Source organism: Carettochelys insculpta, chromosome 1 (genome assembly GCF_033958435.1).
Source record: "Carettochelys insculpta isolate YL-2023 chromosome 1, ASM3395843v1, whole genome shotgun sequence".
Lineage (NCBI taxonomy): Eukaryota > Metazoa > Chordata > Testudines > Carettochelyidae > Carettochelys > Carettochelys insculpta.
In genome coordinates, this window is record NC_134137.1 from 258,319,092 (window position 1) to 258,333,152 (window position 14,061).

The 14,061-nt window shown below is 42.3% G+C and overlaps 1 protein-coding gene across 5 annotated transcripts in view; it reads left to right on the forward strand.

Moving 5' to 3' along the window:
• EPS8 (EGFR pathway substrate 8, signaling adaptor) overlaps window positions 1–14,061 on the forward strand; it is a 237,387-nt gene that overhangs the window by 12,691 nt on the left and 210,635 nt on the right. The window contains exon 1 of one of the 5 annotated variants that reach the window (XM_075005173.1): window positions 6,699–6,748. The exons of the other annotated variants lie outside the window; for them this stretch is intronic. The gene's annotated coding sequence lies outside the window, so the exon portion shown is untranslated. Of the gene's footprint in view, window positions 1–6,698; window positions 6,749–14,061 lie in introns of those variants that run through there. 5 annotated transcript variants of the gene reach the window in all.

Consider the following 14,061-nt stretch of genomic DNA (forward strand, 5'->3'; position numbering starts at 1 on the left):
GCTATGCTCTGTTGTGTTGTTCTGTAGTTTATAGGGGTTTCCTGGGAATTTTCAAAGGCACCCAAGGGAGTTAAGTGCCTGAGTGCACTGGAAGTCAGTGAGTGTTAGGTGACTCAGTCCTTCAGGCCCCTTGGAATATCATAATTTGTTTCATGAATATTTTGGAGCAAATGTAGGAAAACTAACAAGTGTTGAAAGTTGTTGGAGAATTTAGCAACTCTGATCTCTGAAGTTATCCAGAAAAGAAGATAGAAATATTGGATGTGTTAGGATTGAAGCCAGAACATCTGCCATGGCAGGCATGCTATTGAGCAGCTGGAGGAACTTGGGGAAGGAGCGAGCAGTCAGAATCCCTCTGAACATTAGAGAGAGGGAAGAGTTATGAAGCATAACACAGAGGAAGTGAAAAAAGTGGCCCAGATTAGACAGGAATGGTAGAGGCTTGAGTGTGCCCTAAGTGACATCTGATATGGGAAAGATTTGGATTCAGATTAATGTCTGTATTACATTGGGCTTATGCCTTAAAACCTTTGTACAACAATGGAATATTCATCTTGTTTTTTCAGCCAACCAGTGTAATTTTGTAGCAGTATGAACGAGGATGATAAAGTGAGTTCTTGCTGTGAAATCTAGTCCTACTGAGGCTTTGTGGCCTATTTATTTATTTATTTTGTATCAAGGTGTGATTAAAAGACAGCTTGATGATCTCTGCTCTTTTAATAAACGGGAAAATTAGTCATTCATTTATGTGCCTAAAATAATTTGCAGCTTCACAAATTATGTCCCAAGAAACCTAGGCTTTTCTTTGTAGCCTTGTCAGTTAATCAAAGGAGACTACTAGCATAGTTATGTAATTTTAAATGTTTTTTCCTTCTCTTTAATGTCCCATTATCAGTTCTATCTTAATCATGCCACAATGGACCTTTTTGTCTGTCTGTAGTCCTAATTTCATTCCTCTGTTTGTGTCAATATTTACAGATCCACAATCTCTTCTGTGTTCTGACAGGATTCCTTGGTGTAATCTTTCTCTTTTATTTCTTCCTCTCTGTGTCTAGGGATGAAGACTGGTCTGGGAGTTAGAACCATTTCTTCATCTGTGGTGAACAAAAAACTTCAGAACAAATTGCTCCTGAGGTCTTATCCTGGAAGAGACTGACATACTTTGTGGTCTTGTGCTAATCTTTTATAGCCAGAGTTTTCAGAGGTGCTCAGTTCTTCTGTATGTAGTACTTGAAAGCCTGGTCCCGCTAATCCAGTATCTTGTCTCTCACACTGCACAGTCTTCAGAGCAGTATGGCGTTACAGAATAACTTGCTAACTAGGAAATCTATCTAGTCCCTGGTGGTCAGGGGGAGGCACTAATTCATAAGCTTTTGAAGTTTTGTAACCTTTTGTGCAGTGAGTCTCAAACTAGGATATGTGAATGAGGCTATTCCAAGAGAATCGGCAATTCATGGCTGGCCCCCAGCAGCACCAGTGATCTGCTCTTCCCCCGCCTTCCCATTGCCTCCTGCAGGCCATAGAACAGCTTTTTTGAGGCAAGCCAGTGGCACTTGGAGGGAGGAGTGGGGAGAGGGCAGTTTTGGGGGTGGGTGTGGCAGTGGGACGCGGACAGGTAGGGGTTGCTGTTTCTCTTCGTTCCCATTGGTCAGAAATGGCAAACTGTGGCCACTGGGAGCTGCAGAGTGTGTATGTGTCTGCAAATGATCAATGTAAACAAACTGTCTGATGGCCTGTGTGCTGAAAGTTGCGAGCCCCTGACCTAGGAGCTCCACTGTGGATGTGTCATTGAGCCAGTGTGATATGAATACAGAACAAAAAGAGGGTCCCAGCCCCAAAGACCTTGCGTTCTAAATGTCCAGTGCCTTTTTTGAATCCTCCCAAGTCTTGTGCCTGGGTGACAGAGGTTTCACTTGTGCCATCATTTTCCATTTGTAAAATGTGGTAGGGCTGGCCTCTCAGGGTTTTGTGGTGATTTTTTGAAGCAAATGTTTGCATAAGCTTTTGAAAATGTAAAGCACTACATAAACACAAAGAATTATTTGTCTGATTTGTCCTAAATGCAGCCGTATAAAGTTCCAATGCTTGTAGCAGCATTATACTTGTTCCAGATCAGGGCGGGGCAATCTAGGCTAGTGAGTGAGCCACAAGACCGTCTGCTGAGATAGGGTAGTTTTGCTAGCTACGTGTGCATACCTAGAATTTGTGGGGTGCTCTGTCTGAACAGTAGCAGTGCTTTGATTAGATGTAGAGGGAGTGCCCGGCTCTCACGGCCATCGATGGACATCTTCTCCATCAAATTATTGAATTCTTTTTTAAACCCTAGTATAGTCAGCAGCGTTCCATTATGGCTTTTACATAAGAATGGCCATAAAGGTCAGACCATGGTCTATCTAGTCCAGTACCCTGCCTCACAACAGTGGCCAGTGCCAGGTGCTCCAGAGGGAGTGAACAGAACAGGTGATCATCTAGTGATCTATCTCCCATCGCTCATTCCCAGCTTCTGGAAAACGCAGGCTAGGGAGTGAGCAACCTGGTATCGGCCATTGTCAGAGAACAGGATATTGGGCTAGATGGGACCGTTGGTCTGAGCTAGTCTGGCCATTCTTTTTTGGAACCCAGCATGGTGTGCTACTGGTATGAGAGTATATATACATACACACTGTCACACTTGGAGTCATCCAGCATTCCAGTCGGTGTCTCAGGTGGCAGCTATATCAGCAAGGCATTATAAGGTTGTGGGGATAGCAGGGCAGGGGCTATATAAGCCCATCAGTGAGCTGAATTGCACCCTGAAATGTCATTACCACGCAGTATGAAGATGAATTAGAAGCCTGCTGTGTTCATGATGTTGATACGTAAAAGAGATTTTTGCTATTTCCCTATGTTTACTTTTCGTTTTTGGAAATGTTAGTCTGTGGTTGGAAGTGTGGGGATGGAGATGTGGTAATCATAAATATTAGCCTTTGGGTTTTTTAGATCTGCATTTTTGAAACATGCATGGGTTGGCTCTGAGCTCTTTTTACTAACATTCTAGTTCTTATCACAAGTAAACAGCTTGTGGAAGGAGGGTGGGAACACTGTCTTTAAGCCTCTCGTTTCCAAATTGGAAGGAAGAGAAAGGAAGATTTATTCCAATGGGCTTGAAGGTAAATTGCAGGCTCATCCCATCCCATTTTTTAAAATTAGTGAAATAAGAGATTTTAAAAAAAAATTAGCTTGAGGCCACAGAAATATTGGTTGGATGAGCAATTCTTGCTGATGTAGAAAGCCTTTCCTTTGCTATCAGCTTTGAACAGTACTACTGGAACAGTGACATTTGAAACTAAGGAAAGAAAATGTAGTAGAACTCTTCTTGGGGAGACTGCCACTAATTTGCCAAGCCATCTCATTCAAGAATAGTAAACAGGCAGAGGGATGAAGTAATTGCAACAAAGGGAACAATTTGTTTAATCTGTTTTTAGAAATACATCCTGAGGATTTGATAGTGGAAAAGAACTGCAATTTTATAAGACTTTAGAGTATAATTCTCTTGGAATAACAGGAATGGATTAATCATCAGAAAATAAAAAAGCAGTAAAGTAGCACTTTAAAGACTAACAAAATAATTTATTAGGTCAGCTGTTAGTCTTTAAAGTGCTGCTTTACTGCTTTTTTGTTTTAATAGTATATAGACTAGCACGGCTTTCTCTCTGTTACTGATCAGAAAATAGTTTAGCTTTGAGGGAGACCTGAGTATCAGCTCTTTCAGTTGTTGAAAATTGAGATGGCAATAAAATGGTTTGGAGTAACAGAACACTTTGAGTAACCCGTTCCAACATTCTTAAATGCAGATTTATGAAGATCATGATTTTAATATGGGGATTATGTTAGGAAGGGGCAGTACCTTTTAGTGCATGCTTTTTTTTTAATTGAGTATACCCCGTGTCAGTAGAGTGCCTGTAGCAAGTGATCAGTTACAAACTGTATTTTAATACCTGATAGCTCATTGATGTCAGTAGGAGTCTTGCCATTGACTTCAATGGGTGTTGAGTCAGATGTATGTTGATGGTGTCTTATTGACAGATAGGCAAGTGAGTAATGATTTAGTAGATTGCAAGAGTTATGACTGAACTGGTATTGCTTGAACTGTGGGGCATCCAATCTATGTGAAAGCTGGCTTCTAAAAGCAGGGAAAAAGTATTGGTTCTGATCAGTGTTCCCTGAAAGCTGTGCGCTTGGGCAGCCACTCAGGTGATATTCATATGTCACCTGTCTTATTAACAGAGTGCCCACAGCTGGCAACATTTGTTTCTACTGTTGATATACATTTGCTTACGCCCAGAGCACACAAGGAAATTTGTCCTACATCTGGATGGAAATAATTACAGGGAACATTGTTTCCGATCCATATTTTGCTACATATAAACAAACTTTAAGGTTACCTTTGAATGTCACTAAGAAGCAAAACAAGGCACAAATGTATTTATTTATTTATTTTTTTCTTTTTCAGGTCCCTTTTAAAATCAAGCACGCGCTGCGTAGCTGAGAAGTCCCTTTGACTTCCAAATAAAAGTAGCTGAAAACCTAGAGGCATGTGATGTGAGATACTTATTCATCTTTGTTAGGGTCCAGTTTTCAGCCAGAATGCCTGGTGTAAAAGGGAGCCTGGTAGAACCAGGCTGTTAGGAGTCCAGTTGGCAGCACGGCAGGGATAAGGCAGACTCTTTACAAATGGCTCCCAAAATCAGTGGCATTTCCCCACTCTGGCTCCTGTGCTTAGGCACAGCCGGGGTGCTCTGCGTGCTGGACTCCACCCCCAATCACTGGCTCTGCAGGTCCTATTGGGCAGGAACCATGGCCAGTGGGAGCTATGGGGGGAGGTGCCTGTGGACTCAGCAGTGCAGGGAGTTTACTGGCTGTGCCTTCACCTATGATCTGGAGGGCAGAGTGGGGGCAGTGCTGTTGCTGCTTTTGGGAGCTGCTTTTCAGGTAAGCACTGCCTGGAGTCTGCATCACTGCCCTTCTCCTCTGTCTCAGTGCTCATTATACTTCTGCCCCCCAAACCCTTCTGCCCCAGTCTGGAGCACCCTCTTACACAGACAAGCCTCTCATCCTGGGGCCCACAGCCAGAAAGTACCCACACACCTCAATCCTCTTCCCCAGCCCAGAGCCCTCTCCCACACTCCAAACCCCTCCATCCCAACCCAGAGTACCCTCATGCATCCCCAAACCTTCATCTCTGAGGCTGCAGCCACCGCCGGAACCCTCACCCTCCATCCCCGCCCTCCAAGCCTGTGCCTCAGCTGGGTAAAAATAAGTGAGGTGTGGAGGGAAGTTGGGAGGGTGGGAGGAATGGAGTGAGCAGGGGCAGGGCCTTGGAAGGGGTGGGGCCTCAGAGGAGGGGCAGGGCAGGTTTTATGCAAATATAAAGTTCGGCAGCCCTAATCCTTACAATCATCCCTAGTTAAAACCAAGAGCTGAATTCAGAGAGGCTTGAAATACAGCTAGCATGGCCTCTGGAGTGTACTAAGGTATGAAACGTGGTGGCATTGAGGCGTCTGTGATTCAGTAATGACAGAGAGATAACTGTGTTAGTCTGTATTCTATCAAAACAGTTTTGATTCAGTAAGTTGCTCTTTTACCATGACAACTGGGAAATACGATAAAATATGAGAAATACCTTCCATGTATACCAGGGTTGATAAAAACAAACAGCAGTTTTTTGAGAGTCATTTAAGATGGGTGATTCTTTTCCCTGGCACATAGCAGTTCAGCTGATTAATAGCAATTTTAGTGTTTTGGCTGTATTTCTGAATTTTACACTTCGACAGCAACTAACTTCTGAAGTACAGAGACTGTGCCAGGGTCCCTCATATCAAATAATAATACAAAATGCAGTTTTTTAGTTGGAGTCTCACTCTTCATTCACTGCATACATTAAGTGCCTAATTATAAAGTAATGGGAGTGATGGAACCTGGATAATATCATGTTTGCACAAAATATGAGATCTCCATCTGTTAAAGAATTAATGGAGCAGTGTGGCAAGTTCTTGCATGGCTAGAAGATAATCGTTTTTACAGGAGCTACTACAATACAGTATGTATTTGCTGGTCCATGATGAGGAATAACCATAAATAACATGAAATGACCAGCGTCAAAATGAATGAGCAAAATGAGGCCATTTTTATTGTTCATTTGCTCACTAACTTGCAATATTAAATAGTAACAGAGAGATAGCCGTGTTAGTCTATATACTATCAAAACAAAAAAGCAGTCCAGTAGCACTTTAAAGACTAAAAAATAATTTATTTGGTGGTGAGCTTTTGTGGGAATATTATTGCAATATTTTGCAGTATTAAGTAACTTGCAGGGGCCTCTCAGTCATTGATATGGATTAGTGAAGGTCTGCTGAATGGGACTGTCTGCATTTGTGTGGTGAGCAAGAGAATGGAGAATCTCAGGAGAAACTGCTGCTTCTGATGTGACAATTCTTTCCTGGACTGTCTGTCACTTTTGGCTTTGTACATAGGAGTGTTAAGGAAAGGATAAAGTATGGACTAACCCTCCCAGCTCCTTTAATGAATTCAGATCCCTGTATGAACTGTGGTCATGTGATCAGCTCTCCTCTCTGTAACTGGTATTGGAGGTGTTTTCCTGTGCTTGTGTGACAGGCTGTCTTTCACAGCCTTGTATTGACATACTGTAATGCTGCACTCTGTCGTGGCAAGTCTGTAAACCATGTTCCCTTCTTCCTCATATTCACTGGTAAGTCTTGTGTATTTAAACGGACTTTGAATTAAGTGTTACAGGCTTGGAGGCTGAGGGGAAAAATAGGGAAATTCAGATGCTAAGATGAGCTTTTTCTCTTTTAACTATGCTCCTGGTTAATGCCAAGCAAGAGGTGTACAACTTCTTGCTCAGACCAGCACAGTGGGATAAGAAAAGATAAGGGTAGAATAACGCAGAATTCTTGTGTTGTGATAACACCACACTTGTGCCAGGCAATGAACGTGCAAGCCAAACAACTTTATAATTTAAATGCAGTGTTTGTTTTTTTTAAAAAAAAGCTAATGAACTTTCATAGACTTTAGGGACATAAAACAGGGTATGGGCTTCTAGTCATTTATCCTAACAATGAGCCCAACCATTTGTTTTTGACTAACGTATCTTTCTGAAAGGCATCCATTTTGATTTCATAATACCAGGAGGTGCTTCCACTAGATAATCACCCTCAGTATTAAAAAATTGTGCATTTAAAGTTTCCATTGGTCTGTAAGTTTCAACAGTTAAACACCCAAGCGGTTCATTGATGCACTTTTATAGATATGTCAGATTTTGCTTGATATGTTTCAGTTGTATCTAGGGACAATATTTATGAAACAGGAGCAAGGTGAATACACTGGAGTAAAACTTTTACCCATGTTGAAAAATATAAAAACAAGATGAGCGTGGTTCAGATGATTTATCTATTCTTTTTCTTTACTTCTCTCTTGGCCTGTCTCCTGTAATGAAGAATTGACTGTGTTTATCTCCTCTGCGTCTTTTCACTGTTCTGGTGTTCCTGACACTGTAGGTTAGACTTGTTTAGTAGGAGGAGGGGTGAAGTCTAGGTGGTACTTGGGTTTGGGTATTGTGAAAAGGAGTAGGTCAGCTGACAGGAAATGTTTACCTGCTGTTGCTGTTATGCCTGGAATATATTCCCTGTTCTGTGTCCAGAGAGAGCCTTTACTCCGAAGGGTATACAGGCTAAGCGCAGGCCAGAATAGAGGGGCTGGGAGTTATGGATCCTGTGGGCTCTGCTGTCTCTGCCTTGACTCATGGTATGAATTTGGACAAATCACTTGCCTATTCTCAGGCTATGCCTTTGGACATAGGTATGTGTCAGTAGGTGTCTGGAAGGTTCTGCGTCTGCAATATGGTGTGTAAAGAGCTGTGAGGTCCTTAGCTGGAAAAAAAGTTCGGAGCAGTTTAGTGCTGAGTCAAGTCTCTTCTACCATAAAGAGACCCATGAAAGCACTAGAGTGTCAGGAACTCCGAGAGAATCGTTTAGGCTTCTCAGAGGTTTGGGGGTCTCTTAGACTCTGTGAGGAAGGGCAGATGCTCAGAGACATCAGATCAAATGTGTGCTACTGGTTTTAGCAGAAGCTTTTTTTTGGCCTTGCTTGGATGTGCCCTACAGTGTCTACCAAACAAGGCTCAGGGAATAGAGGCTGCTTTCAGTAGTGTAGCAATTTGGATGTTTACAGGGGGTTCAGGGATGTATCAGAGTGCCCAGTTCCCTGCTTAGCCTCAAAATCTCAGTGAACGTTCCTTCGAAAGCTTAGGGGGAGGGACTTCTTTGGGGTGTAAGAGAGGGGAAATAGTGGCACTCTTCACACATACCCACCCCTGCCCCAGCCCTGTGCACACACAGCTTCCTCATAGGAAGGGAGACCTCCCCACGGAGGGGTTCATTCTGCTTGCTGAGGGGATGGTCTTGGGCCTTGTTTGTTCCTACTATTCTGCATCGAATAACGCAGGCCAATGCTTTTTCCTCCCCAGGATGCGAATACCCTTACAGATGTGCATGTTTGAAGGTTGATGTCATTTTTGTGGTGGTGAAGCCTTTTTTCCCGTCCTCATAGGCTTTTAGAATGGTGGGTTTGTGCTTGCTGAGCTGCAAGCATGTTTAGCAAGAGTTCTCACTCCATCTCAGCAGCCTCTGGGGTATGAACACATTCTCCTGCTGGTGCTCCTGCAAACTTGCTGGATCACTGTCAGGAAAAAAAAAAAAAAATTCCAGAGCTTTTGGCTTTCAGAGCTTTTCCTCTCTCTTCTTTTTCAGGAAAATAATTAAATAGATTCAGTAAGGGTCAGTTTTGTAAGTGTTCCAGTTTTTTTGGTTTTCCTTGGGTGTTAGGGTCCTCGGTGGGAAAACAAAGCTTGTGACACACACACACACACACAGGTTTCCTGTGCAATTGATGTGTTCTTAGCAATGGTGCAGTTCACATGCTGTGCAGACCAGATTGCAAAGCCTGTACTTTAGCTAACTTGGTAATATTGTTTGTGCGCATATCTTAGGAAGGGGTTCAGAGATATTTTTTTTCATCTGATGTAGTTAAACAGAAACATTGCTTACTAAAAGCACGCAGTTACTGGCATCCTGGTTTTGAGAGGCTGACTTGGACCATATGTGACTGGACATAATCGTCTGTCTTGTTGAACATGAGTAGTACCATATGGGGTGAAGCATGGTGTTGAAGTAAATATTCTTGTTTAAAGGGCCATAGACACACACTCTCTCCCTCTCTGCTCTCCTTAAGAATGGCATTTGGTTGTGTTGACAGGAGAAACAGACCAATGTCTGCAGTGTTTTGAATTGCAAACACTGCAGAGAGCAATGTTTGGAGTTACCCAACCAATCTGTTTTCCTTTAAGTAAAACAAAACATGAAAATATTTCTACTAAGGTTAAATTTTTGTAAAGTCTTCTGGGAATTAACCTATCTTACAGCGTTCTCCCTCTTTGCACTTACTAGTCCTCTGTGGTTTCTGACAATGAGACAGAATAATTCTTACATGACCCTGGGGTATAAAGTACTAAGAATTCTTAAAATGCTTCCAATCTTCTTTAGATGATGTATGAAAGAGAAACTTAATGTGCCCTCACATTTCAGTTCAGATGAATTGCTTCTGATTTGACTGCATTCAGTAGTGCAGAAACAAGGGAAGGAATAGAAATATGAAAAACTATACTAGTGCTTGCAGACAAGTGACACAATCCGTAAAGTTATTGTATGCCACTGAATTAAATTTTGGGTTAGCTGCTCTGTTGTTTTGGGGCTGTTCACTTCATAGACAGCTGAGACCTGAATGTATCACTTTACATACTTGCACAAAAGCATGTAAGGTTGGATACTTAGAATGCCAAAAGCTAATTAATGAAACTCAGTAGGTCATGCTTGGTGTTACTGTTGAAAGTTGTCTTAAAATAAAATTAAATACTTGTCACTCGTACAGGTATTGTTGAGCCTAAGCATCAGTTCCATTGAAGTTAATTGCAAAACTCCAGCTGACCTCAAAGGGACTAGGAATTGGCCCTTATGTTTCAGATAACAGGATCAAAGAGGAGGTGACTGGAGTAGTTCAGTTGCAAGTGATGTAAGGTTAAAAAAATGGGATATTTTATGGGTGAAGGGGCACAAAGGCTAGAACAGACCTGTGGTAATACATCAGAACCCACCTGTGTACATCTTGTGGTATATAATCGGTGAGAGTGGAGAGTTTCCAGGGCTCCTTGTCTTGTCCTCTTGGTTTTTATCAGCTAGTCTATTTTTCTTCTGATTTTCTGTTTCTAGCCCTGATCCTTATGAAAATAGTTTGCATTTGCAAGACTAATAACAAACATTGAAAATTGATGACTAAATCCCACCCCCCCCCAACAACATTTTCTTTTTTTGTAGTTTCCATTCTGGTTACCTATTAGTGCTAAATACTAACATCTATATTGTGGCGGTGCCTGGCATCCTCATTCACGTTGTGTTCCAATGGTTTTTGGGACTCAGGCTTATGGACTCAGTGTTTCTAAGCCTGTGCTTGAGTGCCCAATGCTCTATTGTAAACTTGGGTTTACAGTTGTGGGACCTGGATTTCACAACCATTGTAAAGCATCCTGGTTGCCCTACACTGACCTTCTGGCTCAGGTTCGCAGCTTGAGCTGAATCCACACAGCAAATTGACAAGGCTTGGACCCAGGATGCAGGCTTACACTCAGCGCCTCCAAACATTGTGCTTACTATGACCTTACTATGACCCTGAGTGCTTACTGGCTCAAGTCAGACTGTTTTGTGTATGACTGGAAAGAGGATTGGGGCACAGACCGACCAGAGTCAGATGTGCAGTGTAGCCATGCAGCATGAGAACAGAGTCCTGAAGCTAAGTGGAATTATAGATATTCCCCCCCGCCCCAGCAAAATGATCTATGTATTTTCTGTTGGATAAACTAACAGCAGTTTTGAGACAGGCAGGCTTGGATGACATCTCCTTTAGCCTCATGTGTCTGCATGACTAGAAGCTGTCATTACTAATTTAAACTTACCCGTCTTAGAAATGGATATGTCTTTTCATTTAAAGTGCACAGACCTATTTGTGGTCCCATGTGGGATGAAATTGGTGAGTCTAATCTCTAAGTGCCCGAATGATCAAGGCTAAAGCTCTAAAGAGATGCTGCATTGAAGTTCTCAGATTCAGGGCACACCTCACATGGGACTGGTGTCTTGTAGATCATTATCTTAATGATGAATGGGACGCTCAGCCACAAGTATTAACAGCATTAAAGCCCTTTTTTGTTTTGTTTTTTGAAGAGAGAAATTATGTCTTACCAATTGAGTCTTTTCATATGCCCAGAAGTGGGTTGTCTCTGCAAAGAGTGTTTAGATCAGTGGTTCCCAACCTTTTTGAGGCGGAGACCCATTTTGGCAATTCATTAAGACTTTGTGACCCAAGGCAATCAAAATGGGGGTGTGATATGGGGAAGAGAGGTTCTCCTGTGGGGGGAAAAATATAAATCTTGATTGTTTTACCTCCCTTGAACATTTTTACACCCTGTGAAAATTTCGTCTGGATCCGTTCTTGCAACATACATATAAAATATATATAATTGAAAGTAAATAAAATATTTAATATGTATTCTAGGGGAGTACCCTGGCAGCCCTGCAGCTGAGAACCAGTTGGGGTGTGGAACTCTGGCCAGCAGCACCAGCTGTGAGGCCCCCAGCTGGGGGTTTGGGGGATTCCCCCCACAGCCTCGCATCTGTGAGCCAGCTTGGGTGTGGAGCTCTGACTGGCTCTCAGCCCTCTGCCCCCCACGATCCCCAGGCTTAAACGTCTCTCAGCTCCCCGCCCACCCACCTACCTCACAGGGGAATTCCTCATTGCCACTGCTGATCCCCACAGAGCAGGAACTGGGAGCCAAGGAGGAGTCAGGCAGCACTAGAGGAGACACATATATGGCTCCATTAAGAGCCACATGCATCTTGGAGCCGCCCAGCCAGGGATCCAATCTAATTGAGACCCATAGGTTGGGAATCCCTGCTCTAGACACTCAGATGGGTGAAAGTGTGGCTTTTAACTGTTCCTGTTGTGCAATCACCTTCATTCTGTGGAACGTTCCATGCCACTATGCTCTCACATGATTAGTTTAACCCTTTTTGCTACGTGCTCTCCTACACCTCTCTTTGGCTCACAACTTGTCTGAAAACAATTTATTTGCCCCCATCAAAGGGCATACAGTGTAAAATCTCAGACTAAAAATCAAGTGACTCCAAGATAAGCCCATTAAAATGAACGCAAAATCCTGATGGGGTTTTCTTGGTTGTTTGTTTTTGCTGTTGTATGTTAAAAAACAGTTAAAGCTTCAATATTCAGTTTTAGAAATTAAGCAGTACACATTGTTCTCCATTAATTCCCATTTTTTAAATTTGATCACAGATAGTGTATCTTCTTTTCATCAACATCTAAAGCAGACATAGTCCATGGGTAATATTTAGGAGGCATAAATTGAGTGTAATTTGGGGCCAGATTCAAATGGTACTCAGTGCCTTGCTTTGAAGTTATTTAAAATGTATTTATAAAGAGCTGGTGGCATTATTTACCTGTTCGGATTTCAGCAAGGAAAACCGTGAACTGAGAGAGTGGACACAAAGAATAGGGTATATCATGGAAGCAGCTAAGCCTAAATGGTCAAGAGTGAATAGTGATTTTTAGTGCCAGTGTAGAGATAGCTAACTTGAGACAAGTAAAAGGAGTCTGTTATTCAGAGAGTGAGTGTTCAGCTCTCTGAGGGTATCTTGAATTTTTGGGACAGAAAATGGAGGTGCCCAAAATCCAGTCTTTAAAACATAGACCTTTTAGGGTAGGTCTATACTTACGGGGAGATCAACCTGGTCAGGGTCAATCTTAAGAAGTTCAATTTCACCTGCTTAGTAGGGATGCATGAAATTGAACAATTGGGGTCAACAGTCGTTCCCTGTACACCTCCGTGTCATGAGGAATCAGGGAGGGTGATGGGAGAGTTTCTCCCATCAACCTCCCTCAGTGCGGCCAGCCAGAGAAGTTGATCATAGATACGTCGATTCCAGCCACACAATTGCCATAGCTGGAATTGCGTACCTGTGGTCAACTTTATGGTCTACTGTAGACGGCGCCTTTGTTGTAAGCTCTTCAGAGTAACAACCGTGTGTTCCAGTGCATTTGTACAGCACCCGGCACGTTGGAGCCTGGATGTCAGTTAGGACCCAGGGGCACTATGGTGATACAAATAAATAATACGATGAATGGAAATAGGTGTTCAAATGAGAATGAGAGAAAGAAATGGAGACATTTTCTCTTAATAGAGTTCACTGTTTAGTTGAAATTTTATGTTCGCTGTCAAAGGAGAACATCTGGAAGGCAGAAATGTGTTTGGTGTTGGGCAGTTATTCTGCCACTTTTTTTATGTTTATCTAAATTCATTCCTTCAGCCAAGATTTTTTTTCCTGCCTAAAATACATAAATACTAGCCCAAAGCCCTTTCTTCAATGTGAGTGAGAACATTTTGTTCTATCTGTAATGGTCAAGGTAGCGAGAGTAGTGAATTGAACTGAACTGTTAATATGCTTAAGCCTGTGAAACTGATGTGACAAAAGATAACCCTACTCAGAGCTGTTGAGGACACTTCATTCCTAAATTAGTGCATGGTCTTGTTGCCTATCTTCACAGTAGCTGGAGAGTATACACTCTGGAATTCCTCTGTCTTGTTGATTTGTTAGTGAGTTCTGATCACATTCTTTTGAACACTGAATCAAACCAAAGCTATAAGGTAGTGCTCTAGTTTGAAATTATTGTCCAGAAATTGAAAGTGACCTATTCTTTTTATCTCTGAACGAGATAGCAATTGCTAGGTCAAGCCTGAGGTTTTGAATGGATCATTATGGGAGCTGTATTGTTTCCCAGCAATACAATTACTTCTTTTGATAATGAATTTAGGAGCTGTTACCATGTGCTTATCTATGTACCGTTTTAGAGGAAAATTATAATTCTGCTAACCTCTTACCCACC